This window comes from Cherax quadricarinatus, chromosome 24, assembly GCF_038502225.1.
Source record: "Cherax quadricarinatus isolate ZL_2023a chromosome 24, ASM3850222v1, whole genome shotgun sequence".
Lineage (NCBI taxonomy): Eukaryota > Metazoa > Arthropoda > Malacostraca > Decapoda > Parastacidae > Cherax > Cherax quadricarinatus.
This window is the reverse complement of record NC_091315.1, coordinates 3,921,526-3,945,127: the sequence shown is the minus strand read 5'-3', so window position 1 is coordinate 3,945,127 and position 23,602 is coordinate 3,921,526.

Here is a 23,602-nt window from a genome sequence, read left to right as displayed (position 1 = left end):
TAAACACGAAATTTAAGGGAGTATTCACAGTGGAGACAGGAGGAACTCTGGGGAGACAGGACAGAGGGGCCACTCTGAGGGAAAAGTGGATTGTAAGTGGTGTTAGGGTTGTTCAGACAACCAGGAACCATTAGCGAGCTAAGTCGCACACTCCCCTCTGGCGGGCTGGGGCGAAACTCTGGTTCCTGGTGTCTGATGTGTTTCAATTTCTACTCCTGGTAGTACTGACCTTACCTGGTGTGGGTTGAAGTTTGGAGAGTCACTTCACCTCCACTCTTCTCCTGATCAGGTAAGGTGATCTACCAGGAGTATTACTGGTCGTTGATTTCTTTTGTTTGCTGGTTACCAGTAATGATTTTGGCATTTATTACCACTCTTTTTTCATTTTTAAATGTTATATTTGCCTAACTGTTGGTAACCAGTCTATTTTTTCTAATTACCAGCTCTGCTACTGGCGTGGTCATCCAGGGTAGACGCCAGATAAGAGAGCAAGATACTTGTTAATTGGACTAATTAACATTGTTTGACTACTACCGGCCCTTATTCATCCTACTTGTGGTGCTCCAACCAAGTAGTACAGGAGATTCCAAAACATCGGACTGTTACCATCCGCCCAGGATTACCTACATCGTCATAAACATCAGAGATTCATCCAGGGCCTTACCTACTCCCGCCCTAATACAGCACCAGAACCAAAGGCCACTTTTATTTTATTTAAATTTTAAGTAAAATCCTCAAAAGACAATATTCTTATTATTCCTAGAGTCGTTCTTTATTCATTTATTTTTCCATTAGTTTTTTGCTCAGATGGAAGGCGTTCCACTGACAGTCACCAACAAGGAATACACCAACGAGTGCTGGATGACATACACACAACTGAGGAGGAGGTGAAGAAGATGCTAAGTGGCCTTGATATCTCAAAAGCAATGGGACCAGACAACATCTCCCCCTGGGCCCCCTAGAGAGGGAGCAGAAACGCTGTGTGTGCCGCTAACCACAATCTTCGACACATCCCTTGAAACTGAGCAAGTACATAAGGTATGGAAGACAGAAATGTAGTTCCCATTTTTAAAAAAGGAGACAGAAAAGAGGTACTAAATTACAGACCAGTGTCACTGATGTGTATAGTATGCAAAGTCATTGAGAAGAATATCAGGAGCAGAGTGGTGGAGCACCTGGAACGGAACAAGAGTATAAACGACAACCAGCACAGATTCATGGAAGGTAAATCCTGTGTCACAGCCCTTCTGGAGTTTTATGATAAAGTAGCAGAAGTAAGACACGAGAGAGAGGGGTGGGTTGGTTGCATTTTCCTGGACTGCAAGAAGGCCTTCAACACAGTTCTTCACAAGAGATTAGTGCAGAAACTAGTGGATCAGGTGCGTATAACGGGAAGGTTAGTGCAATGGATCAGAGAATATCTGACAGGGAGGCAACAACGAGTCATGGTACGTGATGAGGTATCACAGTGGGCACCTGTGACGAGTGGGGTTCCAAAGGGGTCGGTCCTAAGACCAGTGCTATTTTTGTATATGTGAATGACATGATAGAAGAGATAGACTCAGAGGTGTCCCTGTTTGCAGATGATGTGAAGTTAATGAGAAGAATTAAATCAGATGAGGATCAGGCAGGACTTCAAAGAGACCTGGACAGGCTGGACACGTGGTCCAGCAACTGGCTTCTCTAATTTAATTAACCCTGCCAAATACAAAGTCATGAAGTTCGGAGAAGGGCAAAGAAGACGGCAGACAGAGTATAGGCCAGGTGACCAAAGACTGCAAACCTCACTCAAGGAGAAAGATCTTGGTGTGAGTATAACACCGAGCATGTCTCCGGAAGCACACATCAACCAGATAACTGTTGCAGCATATGGGCGCCTGACAAACCTGAGATTAGCGTTCCGATACCTAAGTAAGGAATCTTTCAAGGCACTATACACCGTGTACGTCAGGCCCATACTGGAATACGCAGCACCAGTTTGGAACCCAGACCGGTTCAAGCACGTTAAGAAATTAGAGAAAAGGTTTGCGACAAGATTACTTCCAGAGCTAAGGGGAAAGTCCTACGAAGAAAGGTTAAGGGAAATCGGTCTGACTGACGACATTGGAGGACAGGAGGGTCAGGGGAGACATGATAACTACATACAAAATACTGCGTGGAATAGGCAAGGTGGACAGAGACAGGATGTTCCAGAGATGTTACACAGAAACAAGGGGTCACAATTGGAAGCTGAAGACTCAGATGAGTCAAAGGGATGTTAGGAAGTATTTCTACAGTCATAGAGTAGTTAGGAAGTGGAATAGTCTGGCAAGCGATGTAGTTTACCTGGAGTTTACCTGGAGAGAGTTCCGGGGGTCAACGCCCCCGCGGCCCGGTCTGTGACCAGGCCTCCTGGTGGATCAGAGCCTGATCAACCAGGCTGTTGCTGCTGGCTGCACGCAAACCAACGTACGAGCCACAGCCGGGCTGATCAGGAACTGACTTTAGGTGCTTGTCCAGTGCCAGCTTGAAGACTGCCAGGGGTCTGTTGGTAATCCCCCTTATGTATGCTGGGAGGCAGTTGAACAGTCTCGGGCCCCTGACACTTATTGTATGGTCTCTTAACGTGCTAGTGACACCCCTGCTTTTCATTGGGGGGATGTTGCATCGTCTGCCAAGTCTTTTGCTTTCGTAGTGAGTGACTTTCGTGTGCAAGTTCGGTACTAGTCCCTCTAGGATTTTCCAGGTGTATATAATCATGTATCTCTCCCTCCTGCGTTCCAGGGAATACAGGTTTAGGAACCTCAAGCGCTCCCAGTAATTGAGGTGTTTTATCTCCGTTATGCGCGCCGTGAAAGTTCTCTGTACATTTTCTAGGTCGGCAATTTCACCTGCCTTGAAAGGTGCTGTTAGTGTGCAGCAATATTCCAGCCTAGATAGAACAAGTGACCTGAAGAGTGTCATCATGGAGGCAGGAACTATACATAGTTTTAAGACGAGGTATGATAAAGCTCATGGAGCAGGGAGAGGGAGGACCTAGTAGCAGTCAGTGAAGAGGCGGGGCCAGGAGCTGAGTCTCGACCCCTGCAACCACTATTAGGTGAGTACATACATACATACATTACATACATATATACATACGTACATTACATACATATATACATACATACATATATACATGCATATATACATACATACATACATACATACATACATACATACATACATACACATACATACATACATACATACATACATACACATACATACATACATACATACATTACATACATACATACATACATACATACATACATACATACATACATACATGCATTCATACATTAAATACATACATACATTACATACATAGATAAATACATACGCAAAACAACCACTGTGAATGAACAGAGAAATTCCAAGCGCATTCGTGACTAATCACATTATCATTGTTCCTTGATAATGTGAGTAGTCACGAAAGCGCTTGGAATTTCTCTGTTCTTTCACAGTGGTTGTTTTGCATATTCTGAAATCACCTGTTTACTGTGGTCTTATTGCAAATACTTACATACATACATGAATACATACATACATACATACATACATACATACATACATACATACATACATACATACATACATACAGACATACATACATGTGGGGTTTCGAAACGTGGATTGGGTAAGAATATTCACATAGGCAATAATGGAGTATAATTATAATGGAATATATGGGAAGCACCAGGCCCGCCCTGCCTCTCTGCTCTCTATCTTAAGACTGGCTCACGAATGATGCCTACGGGTGAGTGGCATTCAAAAACATGCTATGGTCAGCAGCAACAGTGAATAACAAATGATTCACACAGACGGTTGGTAGTGAGTCATACTACTGGTAACTGGTTATTGGTAACTGGTTACTAGGAACTGGTACTACTGAGAGCTTGGTGACGCTAACATGTGTCGTCCCGACATACAGCTAATACAAACTAGAGATGGCAGGCATACGGCTTGGGCTGATTCTATACAATGTCAAAGTACACAACAATTGAACATTATAACATACATAAGGAGAATATTGGAATGGAAGCTAATGTAATTTATTGTAATGAAACTTACTGTAATGAAACTTACTGTAATGCATTACAAGGTATGATATAGCACAACTCATAGAATGAGACTCAACATTGGGATTACACAATAGGAGTGATAAAAAAAATTTGATCGATCAATCTGTATTCTTGTGGTCTACGGATTCTGAGGAAGAATGTGTACAAAGAAAGAAGTGTTTAGCAGAAAGGCAGATTTGGTGCACTCAAATCTAGACTGTTAAATCTCAGAATTCGGAGAGAAAGTGAATACAAAAAAAAATTCTTGAATATTAATAAGTTGATACTGTAATTATTCATCTACACTGCTGATTTACTTTTAACCCCAACAACTCTGCTAGGGTGAGATTGACATATGCAGAATGGGTGTCATCTCTGGAAGGATCAAACTCTGTTGCAATGGCTAACTCATGCCGTGTTTGAAGCAGCTCTGAATTGGTAGTTACAAATGATACTTGAGGATTTCTCAATACCTGTCGTGTACGTAAGGAATAACGATATTCAGAGTGATCGTTTGACTGAGTATTAGAGGTAGAGGGTACAGAGTCAGAAGGATTGTCAGAGTCTGTCAAATTAATCTGGGTTGGAATATCATTATCATCACATACTAACTTCATATGATCTAAATGCAATTCTTTATACTGAACAGTACTAATTTCTCTAATCTTATACTTATTGCCATTGATGTGTTCAACTTCTGGATAAGGACCAACAAACTTTTGATCAAGCTTAGGCATTGCAGATGTTTTGTTAAAGTTAATCAGCATAACTCTCGAACCTACTGTAATTTTGGACGGCTTTGCTCGTGTGTTTGCGACTCTTGTAAATTCTGCTGTTGATTTATAAAGTGTTTCATGGATTCTTCGAGACACCTTGAGCTAAGTTGGTACGAGTTGCTATGAAATCATCAGGGTTGTAATTTGGTTTTGGGTTAGAATATAGCAACTCATAAGGCAAATTTACCTACACCGTACAATGCATAATGTGGAGTGTCACCTATAGAAACATTGTAAGCAGAATTTATGGCACACTGAACATCAGGTATAACTTCATCCCAAGTTTCACTGTTGAGATTGATAGTGGCTCTCAAGACATCAAGTACTTTCTTATTGGTTCGTTCCACTAACCCATTGCTGGCAGGATGATGAGGAACAATGGTGGATTTAGAGATCTTGTACAAGGTACACAAATTTTCAAGAATCTCATTACAGAATTCACCTCCATTATCTGTTACTAGGGACTTAGGGGTGGTATGCCTGCAGATAATGCGTTCTTTAAACGCTTTAGCTACTGTCTCGGCAGTCTTATCTGCAATTGGAACTAACTCACAATATCTGGTGAAATGGTCTACCATAACACACAGATGTTTGTTGCCTTGTAGGGAACATTGGAAATCAGTTAACAAATCTAGCACAACTCTTTCCCTCGGTTTGCTAGTAGTTGGATACACTTGAATTGGATTAGAACCATTAACATTACCTTTATGTTGCATGCAGACACTACATTTCTTAACATACTCAGAAATATCAGTTGCCATACGAGGCCAAAAGAATTTCAATCTGGCTTGTTTTACTGAACGATCCATACCAGGGTGTGCAACACCTGGTACATCGTGAACTAGCTGTAAGGCTACATTCACTAGTGACTGTGGAATTACTAACTGGTATACTCTTCTGCTAGGAGTACCCAACTCGGCTGTTCGATACAGTAATTCTTGGTTCATGAGAAAGTCACTGATGGATGCTGGTGGCTTCACAGTCAGAATAAGATCTTCCTGGAACAGGAATCGAATCACACCAGACCACATGGGATCTGCTCGTTGAGCATTCTTTACATCCTCGGCAGTAAATGCAGTTACTATACTAACATATCGCGATAAAGCATCTGCGACTACATTTGACTTGCCGGGTAAGTGTTCAAAGGTGGGATTGAACTCTTGGATAGTCAAGATTCTTCTGGCTAACCTTCCAGTAGGTTGTTTGTTCTGGAATAAAGGTATCAGTGGAACATGGTCTGTCTAGACATGAACAGGGTACTGATAAATAATGTCTCGGAAATGCTTTAAAGACCATACTATTGCTAAAGCTTCTGGCTCAGTTACTGTATAATTATGTTCAGCCTTCGTACGGACTTGGCTAGCAAATGCAACTGCATTATACTTGCCATCAATCTTCTGAGCTAGTATGGCACCTATGCCAATTGAACTAGCATAAGTTATCAGATAGAAGGGCTTAGAAAAATCTGGAAATTTCAAAATTGTAGCAGATGTTAGCTTTTCTTTTAGAGTTTTGGAATGCTCTTTCTTGACGGAAGGTCCAAACGAAAGGAGAATCTTTCTTAAGCAACTCAGAGGAGCAGCTATGGAAGAAAAATTGGCAATGAAAAATCTATAAAAACCTGCTAAGCCCACAAAGAATCTTACAGCATCAGCAGTTTTGGGAGTTGGAAAATTTAGTACTGCAGTTACATTACTTTGGTCAGTCATAACCCCTCTATGAGTGACTACGTGACCAAGAACTTGATTTCTGATCTGAAAAATTGACATTTAGACAGTTTGATCTTTAAATTGGCTTCTTCAAGCTAACCAAGTACTAAAGCAAGTCTTTTCAAGTGCATATCCACGTCTTCAGACATGACGATTACGTCATCTAAGTACACCATAAGTGCATTACCTATGAGACCTCTAAAGATATTAGTCATGAGCCTTGTGAACGTGATAGGGGAGGATCATAATCCAAAGACCATACGGAGAAAGTGATAATGACCTGTAGGCGTTTACCTGGAGTTTACCTGGAGAGAGTTCCGGGGGTCAACGCCCCCGCGGCCCGGTCTGTGACCAGGCCTCCAGGTGGATCAGAGCCTGATCAACCAGGCTGTTGCTGCTGGCTGCACGCAAACCAACGTACGAGCCACAGCCCGGCTGATCAGGAACTGACTTTAGGTGCTTGTCCAGTGCCAGCTTGAAGACTGCCAGGGGTCTGTTGGTAATCCCCCTTACGTGTGCTGGGAGGCAGTTGAACAGTCTCGGGCCCCTGACACTTATTGTATGGTCTCTTAACGTGCTAGTGACACCCCTGCTTTTCATTGGGGGGATGGTGCATTGTCTGCCAAGTCTTTTGCTTTCGTAGTGAGTGATTTTCGTGTGCAAGTTCGGTACTAGTCCCTCTAGGATTTTCCAGGTGTATATAATCATGTATCTCTCCCTCCTGCGTTCCAGGGAATACAGGTTTAGGAACCTCAAGCGCTCCCAATAATTGAGGTGTTTTATCTCCGTTATGCGTGCCGTGAAAGTTCTCTGTACATTTTCTAGGTCGGCAATTTCACCTGCCTTGAAAGGTGCTGTTAGTGTGCAGCAATATTCCAGCCTAGATAGAACAAGTGACCTGAAGAGTGTCATCATGGGCTTGGCCTCCCTAGTTTTGAAGGTTCTCATTATCCATCCTGTCATTTTTCTAGCAGATGTGATTGATACAATGTTATGGTCCTTGAAGGTGAGATCCTCCGACATGATCACTCCCAGGTCTTTGACGTTGGTGTTTCGCTCTATTTTGTGGCCAGAATTTGTTTTGTACTCTGATGAAGATTTAATTTCCTCATGTTTACCATATCTGAGTAATTGAAATTTCTCATCATTGAACTTCATATTGTTTTCTGCAGCCCACTGAAAGATTTGGTTGATGTCCGCCTGGAGCTTTGCAATGTCTGCAATGGAAGACACTGTCATGCAGATTCGGGTGTCATCTGCAAAGGAAGACACGGTGCTGTGGCTGACATCCTTGTCTATGTCGGATATGAGGATGAGGAACAAGATGGGAGCGAGTACTGTGCCTTGTGGAACAGAGCTTTTCACCGTAGCTGCCTCGGACTTTACTCTGTTGACGACTACTCTCTGTGTTCTGTTAGTGAGGAAATTATAGATCCATCGACCGACTTTTCCTGGAGAATGCAGTTAGCTCTTGGCTGTCCTCGTGAAGAGGGACTTGCCAAAACCCTTGTAACAAGTCCAGGGTTGAAAAGACTTTGTTATCTCCGATGTTACCTAAAAGAACACCATGTACAGGAAGTGGGAAGTGATCTGGAATAGTTTTCACATTTAACTTCCTAAAGTCAATCACTGGGCTCCAAGTACCATCCTTCTTAGGTACTAGGATCAAGGACACATTCCAGGATGAATTACTAGGTGCAATAACTCCACCATCAAGCATTTGATTGATCAATTCTTCTGCAACAGCAACTTGTGAATGAGGCATTCTGGATGCAGGTATATAGATAGATCTAGAACCAGGTTCAAGTGGGATACGATGGGACAATAAGTTTGTTATACCCATCTTCTCACCTGGTAAGCAATGGCTTTATGATGTTTGTTCAGCAGAGTCAACAAACGCTTGACCTCGTCTGGGAAGTCAGTGGGAGCTAAGTCTTTCTCCTCAACTGGTGCAATGGATTGATCCAGTGAAGTGGATGAGGTCTCCCCGGTAGAAATAGCACTGACCCACTGATCAGGTGACAACTCATCCTCTACCTGAACAGGGTAAGAATAGTGAACAAGGTCAACAAGATTGATATTTCCTCTGAGACGAACACTGTGACCAGAAGTGTTAGCAAGAAAGAAATGGATCATACTATCTCTTACAACATGTAAGGATGACTCAACAAATAAACCCTTTACTTTGCAAGAAAAACTGTCAACTAGGACGTTATCACCATCTGGAACACTAGGAACAACAACAGACACTCTAGTGAGGGCACTAGCCGCGACACAAACACGAATGATGCCTACGGGTGAGTGGCATTCAAAAACATGCTATGGTCAGCAGCAACAGTGAATAACAAGTGATTCACACAGACGGTTGGTAGTGAGTCATAGTACTGGTAACTGGTTACTAGGAACTGGTACTACTGAGATACGTACATACATACATACATACATACATACATACATACATACATACATACAAACATACATACATACATACATACAAACATACATACATACTTACATACATACATACATACATACATACATACATACATACATACATGCATACATACATACATACATACGTACATACATACATACATACATACATGCATACATGCATACATACATACATATATACATACATACATACATGCAAACATATTCCTGGAGTTTACCTGGAGAGAGTTCCGGGGGTCAACGCCCCCGCGGCCTGGTCTGTGACCAGGCCTCATGGTGGACCAGAGCCTGATCAACCAGGCTGTTACTGCTGGCTGCACGCAATCCAACGTACGAGCCACAGCCCAGCTGGTCAGGTACAGACTTTAGAACATAAGAACTTAAGAAAGAAGGAACACTGCAACAGGCCTACTGACCCATGAGGAGCAGGTCCATGTCTCCACCCCCCCCTCCCGGATTATCCCACTGACCCACCCAGTCTGGTCATCCCCACTCAAGGATGGAGCACTGTACCAGACCCAGCAGCACAAGCTAGTAAGGTCCAACTCACACCCACCCACACCCACTCATGTATTTATCTAACCTATTTTTAAAACTACACAACGTTTTAGCCTGAATAACTGTACTCGGGAGTTTGTTCCACTCATTCACAACTTTATTACCAAACCAGTGCTTTCCTATATCCTTCCTGAATCTGATTTTTTCCAACTTGAAACCATTGCTGCGAGTTCTGTCTTGGCTGGAAGTTTTCAGCACACTATTTACATCCCCTTTATTTATTTATTTTTCCATTTATACACCTCGATCATATCCCCCCTAATTCTACGCCTTTCGAGAGAGTGCACATTCAGGGCCCTCAGTCTGTCCTCACAGGGAAGATTTCTGATACATGGGATCATCTTTAGGTGCTTGTCCAGTGCCTGCTTGAAGACTGCCATGGGTCTATTGGTATTCTCCCCTTATGTATGCTGGGAGGCATTTGAACAGTCTCGGGCCCCTGACACTTATTGTATTGTCTCTTAACGTGCTAGTGACACCCCTGCTTTTCATTGGGGGGATGTTGCACCGTCTGCCGAGTCTTTTGCTTTCGTTGTGAGTGATTTTCGTGTTCAAGTTCGGTACTAGTCCCTCTAAGATTTTCCAGGTGTATATAATCATGTATCTCTCCCGACTGCATTCCAGGGAGTACAGGTTCAGGAACTTCAAGTGCTCCCAGTAATTGAGGTGTTTTATCTCAGTTATGCGCGCCGTGACGGTTCTCTGTACATTTTCTAGGTCAGCAATTTCACCTGCCTTGAAAGGTGCTGTTAGTGTGCAGTAATATTCCAGCCTAGATAGAACAAGCGACCCGAAGAGTGTCATCATGGGCTTGGCATCCCTAATTTTGAAGGTTCTCATTATCCATCCTGTCATTTTTCTAGCAGGTGCGACTGATACAATGTCATGGTCCTTGAAGGTGAGATCCTCTGACATGATCACTCCCAGGTCTTTGACGTTGGTTTCTCGCTCTATTTTGTGGCCGGAATTTGTTTTGTACTCTGATGAAGTTTTAATTTCCTCATGTTGACCATATAGGAGTAATTGAAATTTCTCATCGTTGAACTTCATATTGTTTTCTGCAGCCCATTGAAAGATTTAGTTGATGTCCGCCTGGAGCCTTGCAGTGTCTGCAATGGAAGACACTGTCATGCAGATTCGGGTGTCATCTGCAAAGGAAGACACGGTGCTGTGGCTGACATCCTTGTCTATGTCGGATATGAGGATGAGGAACAAAATGGGAGCGAGTACTGTGCCTTTTGGAACACAGCTTTTCACCGTAGCTGCCTCGGACTTTTCTCTGTTGACTACTACTCTTTGTGTTCTGTTTGTGAGAAAATTATAGATCCATCGACCGACTTTTCCTGTTATTCCTTTAGCACGCATTTTGTGCGCTATTACGCCATGGTCACACTTGTCGAAGGCTTTTGCAAAGTCTGTATATTTTACATCTGCATTCTTTTTGTCTTCTAGTGTATCTAGAACCTTGTCGTAGTGATCCAATAGTTGAGACAGACAGGAGCGACCTGCTCTAAACCCATGTTGCCCTGGGTTGTGTAATTGATGGGTATCTAGATGAGTGGCGATCTTGCTTCTTCAGACCCTTTCCAAGATTTTTATGATATGGGATGTTAGTGCTATTGGTCTGTAGTTCTTTGCTATTGCTTTACTGCCCCCTTTGTGGAGTGGGGCTATGTCTGTTGTTTTTAGTAACTGTGGGACGACCCCCTTGTCCATGCTCCCTCTCCATAGGATGGTAAAAGCACGTGATAGGGGCTTCTTGCAGTTCATGATGAACACTGAGTTCCATGAGTCTGGCCCTGGGGCAGAGTGCATGGGCATGTCATTTATCGCCTGTTCGAAGTCATTTGGCGTCAGGATAACATCAGATATGCTTGTGTTTACCAAATTCTGTGGCTCTCTCATAAAAAAAATCATTTAGATCTTCGACTTTCAGTCTGGTTAGCGGCTTGCTAAAAACTAAGTCATATTGGGACTTGAGTAGCTCTCTCATTTCTTTGCTGTCATCTGTGTAGGACCCATCTTGTTTAAGTAGGGGCCCAATACTGGATGTTGTTCTCGACTTTGATTTGGCATAAGAAAAGAAATACTTGGGGTTTCTTTCGATTTCATTTATGGCTTTTAGTTCTTCCCGCGATTCCTGACTCCTATAAGATTCCTTTAGCTTTAGTTTGATTTTTGCTATTTCTTTGACCAGTGTCTCCCTACGCATTTCAGATATATTAGCCTCTTTTAGCCGCTCTGTTCTTCTTTTCCGTCGCCTGTAAAGGAAGTGCCTGTCTCCTTCTATTTTACATCTACTCCTCCTTTTTCTTAAAGGATCAAGCCTTGAGCATACATCTAGCGCCACAGAGTTAATCTGTTCTAGGCATAAGTTTGGGTCTTTTATGCTTAGTCTATCTTCCCAGCTTATATCGTTTAGGATTTGGTTTACTTGGACCCACTTTATATTCTTGTTATTGAATTTGAATTTGGTGAAGGCTTCCTCGTGACTGATCTCATTTTGTCGGTCTGGGGCTCCGCGCATACATGTCTGAACCTCGATTATGTTGTGATCCGAGTATATTGTTTTTGATATGGTGACATTTCGTATCAGATCATTATTGTTAGTGAAGATGAGGTCCAGTGTATTCTCCAGTCTAGTAGGCTCTATTATTTGCTGGTTAAAGTTGAATTTTGTGCAGAGATTTAAAAGCTCGTGTGTGTGTGAGTTCTCGTCAGAGCTGTCTCCTGGTGTTATCACTGCGACATAAGTATTTGCTATATTCCTCCATTTTAGGTGCCTCAAGTTGAAATCCCCCAGGAGCAAGATGTTGGGGGCAGGAGCTGGAAGATTTTCCAGACAGTGGTCAATTTTCAACAGCTGTTCCTGGAATTGCTGTGACGTTGCATCCGGAGGCTTGTAGACTACCACAATGACTAGATTTTGGTTCTCGATCTTTACTGCTAAAACTTCAACTATATCATCTGAGGCATTTAGCAGTTCTGTGCAAATAAGTGATTGCGATATACAGGCCAAAATCCCTTTTTTGCCTGTTTACTCTGTCGCATCTGTATAGGTTGTAACCCGGGATCCATATTTCGTTGTCCAAGTGATCCTTTATGTGGGTCTCTGTGAAAGCCGCAAACATTGCATTTGCCTCTGCAAGCAGTCCACGGATGAAAGGTATTTTGTTGTTCGTTGCTGACTTTAGACCCTGTATATTTGCAAGGAAGATGTCATCGGACTGGTGGTATTGGTGGTACTGGGGGGACGACTTTTTTTCCGGCACTAATATCTGTGGTATAAACCTTGGTAATAAATACCGACAAGTTGGTTTAGAAAGACAAGTAAGCAAACACTATAACATATTTATTAGAAAACGTTTCGGTCCTGGGACCTTGATCAAGGTCCCAGGACCGAAACGTTTTCTAATAAATATGTTATAGTGTTTGCTTACGTGTCTTTCTAAACCAACTAATATCTGTATCTGTTGGTTTGGAGTGGAGGCCATCGACTGTGGTTCCACTCCAGAAATGGCTGGATTTGGTGTACGATTTCTGCCATTTCCTGCCAGTTTTTTTTTTCCTTCCTGGCACTAAAAAACCTCTCCCTCTTGAGTGGCTGTGGCTACCCAGGTTTTCCCATGGCCTGGATGTTTTGTATCTTTTTATCCCCTTTAGATGGTGTGCCTGGCAATATAAGTTATAGCACAGTCTTCCCTGTAATGAAGAGGGACACATTTCAGGGTGAAAAAGCTTACAAGAAGGGAAGTTGCATTTTCCTGTTGTCATATGGGCACGGCATTTTCTAGGGTGGTCATAGTTGCTCGTCACATCTGTTTTTTTCCAGATTTCCCATGCCTGCAGATACCAAGTGCACAGTATGTGCACAGGCTTGGTTTCCGTTTGCCTTGGATTTTTGTGACTGTATTCCCTGTTGCTGCATGTTTATCTGTCCCTTTCCTATCCTCACTAGTACTAACAGTGGAGCTCTCACCAGTTGTTTCTGGTAACATATCCTCACTATTGCTAGTGGAGTCCCCTTGTTCGCTATGTCCTGAGGTATTACTAGTTTGTAATATTGGTTTTATCTTGTCCTTGACTACGCTTTGTTTCCCCACTACAGCTCCTGTCTCCCCCGAGGCCATTTATATGCATTCCCTCATGCGTACATTAACTCTCTACCTGGACAGCACCTCCAGCCTCACCATTACTGTCTACCAGGACAACACTTCCAGCCCCAGAGTTACTGTCTACCAGGAGAGGACCTCCAGAAATATCTTCATACATTTAATTTTTTTTCTGAGTATCACACGTAATGATCAGCTCTAAAACAACGACAACAATTACCTTCCATTATTCGTATTAGTCTGATGATTTTATTTGGTATCCATAAAATGGTTATTTTTTAAATGATTCAGGTGAATTGTACTTTCATTCGCCCAGATATTAACAATGTGGGTTATATTTTATTTATAAACACATCACAGACCGGCCGAGGGGGCGTCGACCCCGGAACTCTCTCCAGGTATACTCCAGGTATTGCTTGTTGTATTGCAATAGTGCTGATGATATATAAATTAATAATATTTAAATAGGCTGCTCGATAATTATTGTAAATATTCAAGGCCCCTTAATTTAAGTCATAAAAGGTCAGTTCAATAATCAGAGTATCTGTAGTTATTAAAATAATGATACCAACAGTGTTTGACAGAATGTTGATAATGATACCAACAGTGTTTGACAGTATGTTGATAATGATACCAACAGTGTTTGACAGTATGTTGATAATGATACCAACAGTGTTTAACAGTATGTTGATAATGATACCAACAGTGTTTAACAGTATGTTGATAATGATACCAACAGTGTTTGACAGTATGTTGATAATGATACCGACAGTGTTTGACAGTATGTTGATAATGATACCAACAGTGTTTAACAGTATGTTGATAATGATACCAACAGTGTTTGACAGTATGTTGATAATGATACAGACAGTGTTTGACAGTATGTTGATAATGATACCAACAGTGTTTAACAGTATGTTGATAATGATACCAACAGTGTTTAACAGTATGTTGAAAATGATACCAACAGTGTTTGACAGTATGTTGATAATGATACCAACAGTCTTTAACAGTATGTTGATAATGATACCAACAGTGTTTGACAGAATGTTGAAAATGATACCAACAGTGTTTGACAGTATGTTGATAATGATACCAACAGTGTTTGACAGAATGTTGATAATGATACCAACAGTGTTTGACAGAATGTTGATAATGATACCAACAGTATTTAACAGTATGTTGAAAATGATACCAACAGTGTTTAACAGTATGTTGATAATGATACCAACAGTGTTTAACAGTATGTTGAAAATGATACCAACAGTGTTTAACAGTATGTTGATAATGATACCAACAGTGTTTAACAGTATGTTGATAATGATACCAACAGTGTTTGACAGAATGTTGAAAATGATACCAACAGTCTTTAACAGTATGTTGATAATGATACCAACAGTGTTTGACAGAATGTTGAAAATGATACCAACAGTCTTTAACAGTATGTTGATAATGATACCAACAATGTTTGACAGTATGTTGAAAATGATACCAACAGTCTTTAACAGTATGTTGATAATGATACCAACAGTGTTTGACAGTATGTTGATAATAATACCAACAATGTTTAACAGTATGGTGATATTGATACCAACAGTGTTTAACAGTATGTTGATAATAATACCAACAGTGTTTGACAGTATGTTGACAATGATACCAACAGTGTTTGACAGTATGTTGACAAGTGTTTGACAAATGTTTGACAGTGTTGACAAGGACACCAACAATGTTTGACAGTGTTGACAAGTACACCAACAATGTTTGACAGTGTTGACAAGGACACCAACAATGTTTGACAGTGTTGACAGGGACACCAACAATGTTTGACAGTGTTGACAAGGACACCAACAATGTTTGACAGTGTTGACAAGGACACCAACAATGTTTGACAGTGTTGAAAAGGATACCAACAGTGTTTGACAGTATGTTGACAATGATACCAACAGTGTTTGACAGTATGTTGACAATGATACCAACAGTGTTTGACAGTGTAGACAAGGACACCAACAATGTTTAACAGTGTTGACAAGGACACCAACAATGTTTGACAGTGTTGACAAGGACACCAACAATGTTTGACAGTGTTGACAAGGACACCAACAATGTTTGACAGTGGAAATAAATGGTATAAAATACCGACACAATGGAAATATAAACACAAATGCAGTATAATGTGATCCTTTATTGACTACGTTTCGCCCACACAGTGGGCTTTTTCAAGTCACAAACAGAACTACCTGGGGTGGAAGGAACGCGAGTATTTATAGTCAGGTTCAGAATGCTGAGGTCAGGTGAAGAATGCTGCATCTGATGATGTACCGAGTGGGGTTATGGAGTCTAAAAACTTGGGTAGCTTGGAAAGGAGATTGGATAAGTTTGTGAAGGTCTGTAGAAGGTCTGCTCACAAACTTATCCAATCTCCTTTCCAAGCTACCCAAGTTTTTAGACTCCATAACCCCACTCGGTACATCATCAGATGCAGCATTCTTCACCTGACCTCAGCATTCTGAACCTGACTATAAATACTCGCGTTCCTTCCACCCCAGGTAGTTCTGTTTGTGACTTGAAAAAGCCCACTGTGTGGGCGAAACGTAGTCAATAAAGGATAACATTATACTGCATTTGTGTTTATATTTCCAATGTTTGACAGTATGAACATTAAAATGGTATAAAATACCGACAGATTGTTAGGTAAGACATATGTTGCATATGTGTCTTACCTAACAATGTTTGACAGTGTTGACAAGGACACCAACAATGTTTGACAGTGTTGACAAGGACACCAACAATGTTTGACAGTGTTGACAAGGACACCAACAATGTTTGACAGTGTTGACAAGGACACCAACAATGTTTGACAGTGTTGACAAGGACACCAACAATGTTTGACAGTGTTGACAAGGACACCAACAATGTTTGACAGTGTTGACAAGGACACCAACAATGTTTGACAGTGTTGACAAGGACACCAACAATGTTTGACAGTGTTGACAAGGACACCAACAATGTTTGACAGTGTTGACAAGGACACCAACAATGTTTGACAGTGTTGACAAGGACACCAACAATGTTTGACAGTGTTGACAAGGACACCAACAATGTTTGACAGTGTTGACAAGGACACCAACAATGTTTGACAGTGTTGACAAGGACACCAACAATGTTTGACAGTGTTGACAAGGACACCAACAATGTTTGACAGTGTTGACAAGGACACCAACAATGTTTGACAGTGTTGACAAGGACACCAACAATGTTTGACAGTGTTGAAAAGGACACCAACAATGTTTGACAGTGTTGACAAGGACACCAACAATGTTTGACAGTTGAAGATTGAGACACTTATGCAGCATATGGGAATCTTTATTCAGGAAACGTTTCGCCACACAGTGGCTTCATCAGTCCAATACAGAGGAAGGCGTAAGGAGAGGAGGAGTATGAGGTAATCAGTCCCTCAGCCTGGAGTCGATGTGTTCAGTCCATCAATCTTGTAGAATGTACAGCATAGGGCCGTAGACGTGCCTTATATACTGTAGTGAGGTGACCTGAAGCAGACGGAGGCGGGATCATAGTGGTACCATCCACTAGTCGAAGTAGGTCTTCGTCCAAAGGTTGAACAAGCGTTGAAGAATTCTTTGTAAGAAGATCCCATGATGCTGCAGTGTCTGACAGTTGTGATGAATGGTTTGAAAAACCGACAAGTTGAAGATTGAGACACTTATGCAGCCTATGGGAATCTTTATTCAGGAAACGTTTCGCCACACAGTGGCTTCATCAGTCCAATACAAAGAGGAAGGCGTAAGGAGAGGAGGAGTATGAGGTAATCATGATGAAGCCACTCTGTGGCGAAACGTTTCCTGAATAAAGATTCCCATATGCTGCATAAGTGTCTCAATCTTCAACTTGTCGGTTTTTCAAACCATTCATCACAATGTTTGACAGTGTTGACAAGGACACCAACAATGTTTGACAGTGTTGACAAGGACACCAACAGTGTTTGACAGTGTTGACAAGGACACCAACAATGTCTGACAGTTTGTTAGGTAAGACACATATGCAACAGTTAGCTATCTTTATTTGTTGCTCTGTGAAGACCTATTTGTGCTCTGTGAAGACCTATTTGTGCTCTGTGAAGACCTATTTTAGCTCTGTGAAGACCTATTTGTGCTCTGTGAAGACCTATTTATGCTCTGTGAAGACCTATTTGTGTGCTCTCTGTGAATCTGTACCAGGATGCCTTCTCTTGAGCAACTTTACCAGCAGCTGAGAGAGGAGCTCAGAGTTGCTAAGATGGAGATACGGCGATTAACGGAGGAGAACAAGAGGATTCGTAGTAATCCTTCTGTTGTGAGTCCCCAGGTTAAGAGGGGAGCTTGGTCAGTGGTCGGGCAACATGGAACCAAGCTGAAGATCAAGAAAACGGTTGGAGAGGCTGAAACAACGAGAAACCAGAAGACTACCGTGGAAACTTCCAACTCATTCTCGGTGCTACCTGACGAATGTGAGTGTTCTGCTGGGAATGCCACAACGAGCACCAAAGAAGCATTGGCAGACGTGAGTAAGACATCCCTAGAAACCCCAACGAAGACCATCGAGAACGTCTTGACGAATTCTACAAGTGGTGTAATGCTACCTGGCGAATGTGAGTCGACTACTCGGAGCATCACGACGGACGACGCCAAGGAAGGTAAAAACATTGTTGTTGTTGGGGATAGCCAGATTAGGTACATGGATAGGGCATTCTGTTTGAAGGATAGGAGTAGGAGGCAGAGAGTGTGTTTTCCTGGGGCTGGGATGAAGGATATTGTTAGCCGTCTGGATGACATCATGAGAGGTAATGGGAGCAATCCTATTATCTGTCTCAGTGCTGGAGGCAACGATGTTGGCAGACGTAGGAGTGAGGACCTGATTAGCAGGTATAGGTCAGCAATAGAGATAATTAGGAGGAAGGGTGGGAAACCTGTCATATGTGGCATTTTGCCAAGGAGAGGAGTTGGAAATGAATGGTTGTCCAGAGCAATTGGTGTCAATTGCTGGCTGGACAAGTACTGTAAGGAAAATGCAGTAACATTCATTGACAACTGGGACCTCTTCTATGGCAGAAATGACATGTATGCCAGGGATGGGGTTCACTTATCTAGGTGTGGGGTGGGAGCACTGGCCAACGCAGTGGAGGGAGCTGTTAGGTCTTTAAACTAGGAATAGTTAGTGGTATGGGTTTTGGCGGGAAAACTGTGAAGTCGCAGGGTAGTAACATGAGTACTAGGAGAACTAGTAATAGGCAAAATGAGGTGGATATTGGAAAGCCAGTGGCACTAATTGACAAGGACAGTAATAAGTTTAGTGGAATAACAGAAAGGAGCAGGAAGGGTAAAGAGAGTGGAGGGTCATTAAAAATTTATTACACAAATAGTCGCAGTGCTAGGAATAAGATGGACGAGTTGAGACTAGTTGCTAGTGCAGGTAACATAGATGTATTTGCCATTACTGAGACGTGGTTTAATTCAAAAAGTCGGGACATGCCTGCAGAATGTCACATTCAGGGTTTTAAATTGTTCCAAGTAGATAGAAGTATCGGGAAGGGGGGTGGGGTGGCATTGTATGTCCGAGATCGCTTGAACTGTTGCATAAAAACGGGTATTAAGTCTGAAGTAACACATACAGAGTCTGTTTGGATAGAATTTTCAGAGGGGCATGAAAAATTAATTTTAGGTGTGATATACCGTCCCCCAAATTTAGATAGGGACCAAGGGAGACTACTATGGGAGGAAATTGTTAGGGCCACAAGGCACGATAATGTAGTAATTCTAGGAGACTTTAACTTTAGTCATATTGATTGGAATTTCTTGACTGGGAATTTAGAATCATACGATTTCTTAGAAGTAGTTCAGGATTGTTTTTTGAAGCAGTTTGTGACAGAACCTACAAGGGGAAATAACCTGCTTGACTTAGTTCTGGCAAACAATGAATCCCTTGTTAATAATTTAGAAGTTTCAGAGGAACTGGGTGCTAGCGACCACAAATCAATTACATTTAGAATTGAATGGAAGTATGATAGTAGGGATAATTCAGTAACAGTCCCAGATTTTCGCTTAGCAGATTACGATGGGCTTAGAGAACACTTATCATCTGTTGACTGGGGTAACGAAGAGAGCTATCAATATGACAGTTTTCTGAACACAATACATGCTGCTCAAAGAACGTTTATCCCTTATAAGGAAATTAGATCAAATAGAAATGACCCAAAATGGATGAATAATAGGCTGAAATATCTACTAGGGCATAAGAAAGGAATTTATAGGCGTATAAAAAGAGGCGAGGATCATCTTATGAATCAGTATATTGACATTAAGAGGGACATTAAAAAGGGGATAAGAAAAGCTAAAAGGGACTATGAAATTAAAGTTGCTAGGGATTCTAAAACTAACCCAAAAAGTTTTTTCCAGGTCTATAGAACAAAAGTCAGAGATAAGATAGGTCCCCTTAAAAATAACTATGAGCATCTTACTGACAAAGAGAATGAAATGTGCTCGATTTTAAATAATTATTTTCTCTCGGTTTTTACACAGGAAGACACTAATAATATTCCGGTAATTAATTTTTATAGTGGATCAGAAGAAGATAAATTATGTAACATCACAGTCACTAGTGAAATGGTTGTGAAGCAGATAGACAGACTGAAGCAAAATAAGTCACCGGGTCCTGATGAGGTTTTTTCAAGGGTTCTAAAGGAATGCAAAATGGAAGTCTGTGAACCATTAACTAATATTTTTAATTTATCTCTTCAAACAGGTGCAGTGTCTGATATGTGGAAGATGGCTAATGTAATTCCTATTTTTAAAACAGGGGACAAGTCGTTACCGTCAAATTACCGCCCAATAAGCCTGACCTCAATTGTAGGCAAATTACTAGAGTCAATTATAGCTGAGATTATAAGAAGCCATCTCGATAAGCATAGCTTGATTAATGATACTCAGCATGGATTCACAAGAGGCCGGTCTTGTCTAACTAATTTATTAACTTTCTTCAGTAAAGCTTTTGAGGCTGTTGACCACGATAAAGAATTTGATATTATTTACTTAGATTTTAGTAAGGCATTTGATAGAGTTCCGCACCAAAGACTGTTGAAGAAAGTAGCAGCTCATGGCATTGGGGGAAGGGTGCTCTCGTGGATCGAATCATGGCTCACAGACAGGAAGCAAAGAGTGTCCATAAATGGGGTTAAATCCGAGTGGGGATCAGTAACAAGTGGCGTTCCACAGGGATCAGTCTTGGGCCCGTTGTTGTTTATAATATATATCAATGATCTTGATGAAGGAATTACTAGTGATATGAGCAAATTCGCCGATGACACGAAGATAGGTAGGATAATTGATTCAAACGTAGATGTTAGGGAACTTCAGGAGGATTTAGACAAACTCTACTCTTGGTCAGAAAAGTGGCAGATGCAGTTCAATGTAGATAAATGCAAGGTTCTGAAGCTCGGGAGTGTCCATAACCCTAGCACTTATAAGTTAAATAATGTAGAACTTAACCATACAGATTGCGAAAAGGACTTGGGGGTTATGGTAAGCAGCAACCTTAAACCAAGACAGCAATGCCTAAGCGTACGTAATAAGGCAAATAGATTACTGGGATTTATATCAAGAAGTGTAAGCAACAGAAGTCCAGAGGTCATACTGCAGCTTTATACATCATTAGTAAGGCCTCACCTAGATTATGCAGTTCAATTCTGGTCTCCATATTACAGAATGGACATAAATTCGTTAGAAAACATTCAGCGTAGGATGACTAAATTAATACATAGCATTAGAAATCTTCCTTATGAAGAAAGATTGAAGACTCTTAAGTTACATTCACTTGTTAGACGAAGAATGAGGGGAGACCTGATCGAAGTGTATAAGTGGAAGATAGGTATTAATAAAGGGGATATTAACAAGGTCTTGAGAATATCTCTCCAAGAGAGAACCCGCAGTAATGGATTTAAATTAGATAAGTTTAGATTTAGAAAGGACATAGGAAAGTATTGGTTTGGAAATAGGGTGGTAGATGAGTGGAACAGTCTACCTAGTTGGGTTATTGAGGCTAGGACTTTGGGTAGTTTCAAATTTAGGTTGGATAAATACATGAGTGGGATGGGTTGGATTTGAGTGGGACTTGCACATCAAAGCTTATTTCTTGGGTAGCATTGAAAATTGGGTAGGTCAAATGTTTGTTAGTGGGATGAATTGTAAAGGACCTGCCTAGTATGGGCCAACAGGCCTGCTGCAGTGTTCCTCCTTTCTTATGTTCTTATGTGAAACGTTTCGCCTACACAGTAGGCTTCTTCAGTCAAGTACAGAAAAGTTGATAGAAGCAGAAGATACTTGAAGACGATGTAATCAGTCCATCACCCTTAAAGTTTTGAGGTGGTCAGTCCCTCAGTCTGGAGAAGAGCATTGTTCCATTTTAATGTTCAATCTGTCAGACACTGCAACACAAGGGTATCTTGGTACAGACCTGCAATCAACTTCGACAACTTTCACTAGTGAAGGGGGCTGGATTTGAGAGGGACCTGACTTCTCAACATCTGAGTTCTTGAGGAAATGGTATGGTGATACCGACAAGATGTGGAAAAAGACACTTATGTACAGTTCAGGACATTTATTAAAGGAAACGTTTCGCCACGAGTGGCTTCTTCAGTCCTAATACAGAGAAAACTAAGAAAACACACATATATATAGTGGCGGGAGTCAGGTGAGGTGATGCGTGGGTAGAGGTGGTAGTAGTAGTAGTAGTAGTAATGGAACTAAGGAGGTGAGGCAAGAGAGGGACCTGCTGGCATCAAGTAACACCAGTTCCCAGGATGGGTAATATCCTCTTGCTTAGTAATTTTGAAATACTGTAACTACCGGATTTTTGCTTTATAGTGTTACTGACAGAAATTAGTGCAGCTTCAATGCATTTTCTCCGTCTTAAGTCGTCTTCTTTAATAACTAGTTTAGCATCACCTCACCTGACTCCCGCCACTATATATATGTGTGTTTTCTTAGTTTTCTCTGTATTAGGACTGAAGAAGCCACTCGTGGCGAAACGTTTCCTTTAATAAATGTCTTGAACTGTACATAAGTGTCTTTTTCCACATCTGAGTTCTTACCTCTCCTAGTGGCCTACGTCTCACCTCTTGGCGCAATAAAAAGCTCCATCCTGTCACTTCTTCTCCATATTGTTTCATACTATGGAACAAAGCTCTTCTCCAGACTGAGGGACTGACCACCTCAAAACTTTAAGGGTGATGGACAGATTACATCGTCTTCAAGTATCTTCTGCTTCTATCAACTTTTCTGTACTTGACTGAAGAAGCCTACTGTGTAGGCGAAACGTTTCACAATAAAGATACCTAACTGTTGCATATGTGTCTTACCTAACAACCTGTCGGTATTTTATACCATTTTAATGTTCAATGTCTGACAGTGTTGACAAGGACACCAACAATGTTTGACAGTGTTGACAAGGACACCAAAAATGTCTGACAGTGTTGACAAGGACACTAACAATGTTTGACAGTGTTGACAAGGACACCAACAATGTCTGACAGTGGCAATATAAACACAAATGCAGTATAATGTGATCCTTTATTGACTACGTTTCGCCCACACAGTGGGCTTTTTCAAGTCACAAACAGAACTACCTGGGGTGGAAGGAACGCGAGTATTTATAGTCCAGCTGAGGTAAGGTGAAGAATGCTGCATCTGATGATGTACCGAGTGGGGTTATAGAGTCTAAAAACTTGGGTAGCTTGGAAAGGAGATTGGATAAGTTGTGAGCAGACCTTCTACAGTGTTCTTATGTGGGATAGCGATGAAGAAGTTTCTTGGCAAGTGGTTCAGCTATGTTATAGAAGCCACTATTCTGGTTGAAGTTGTCGG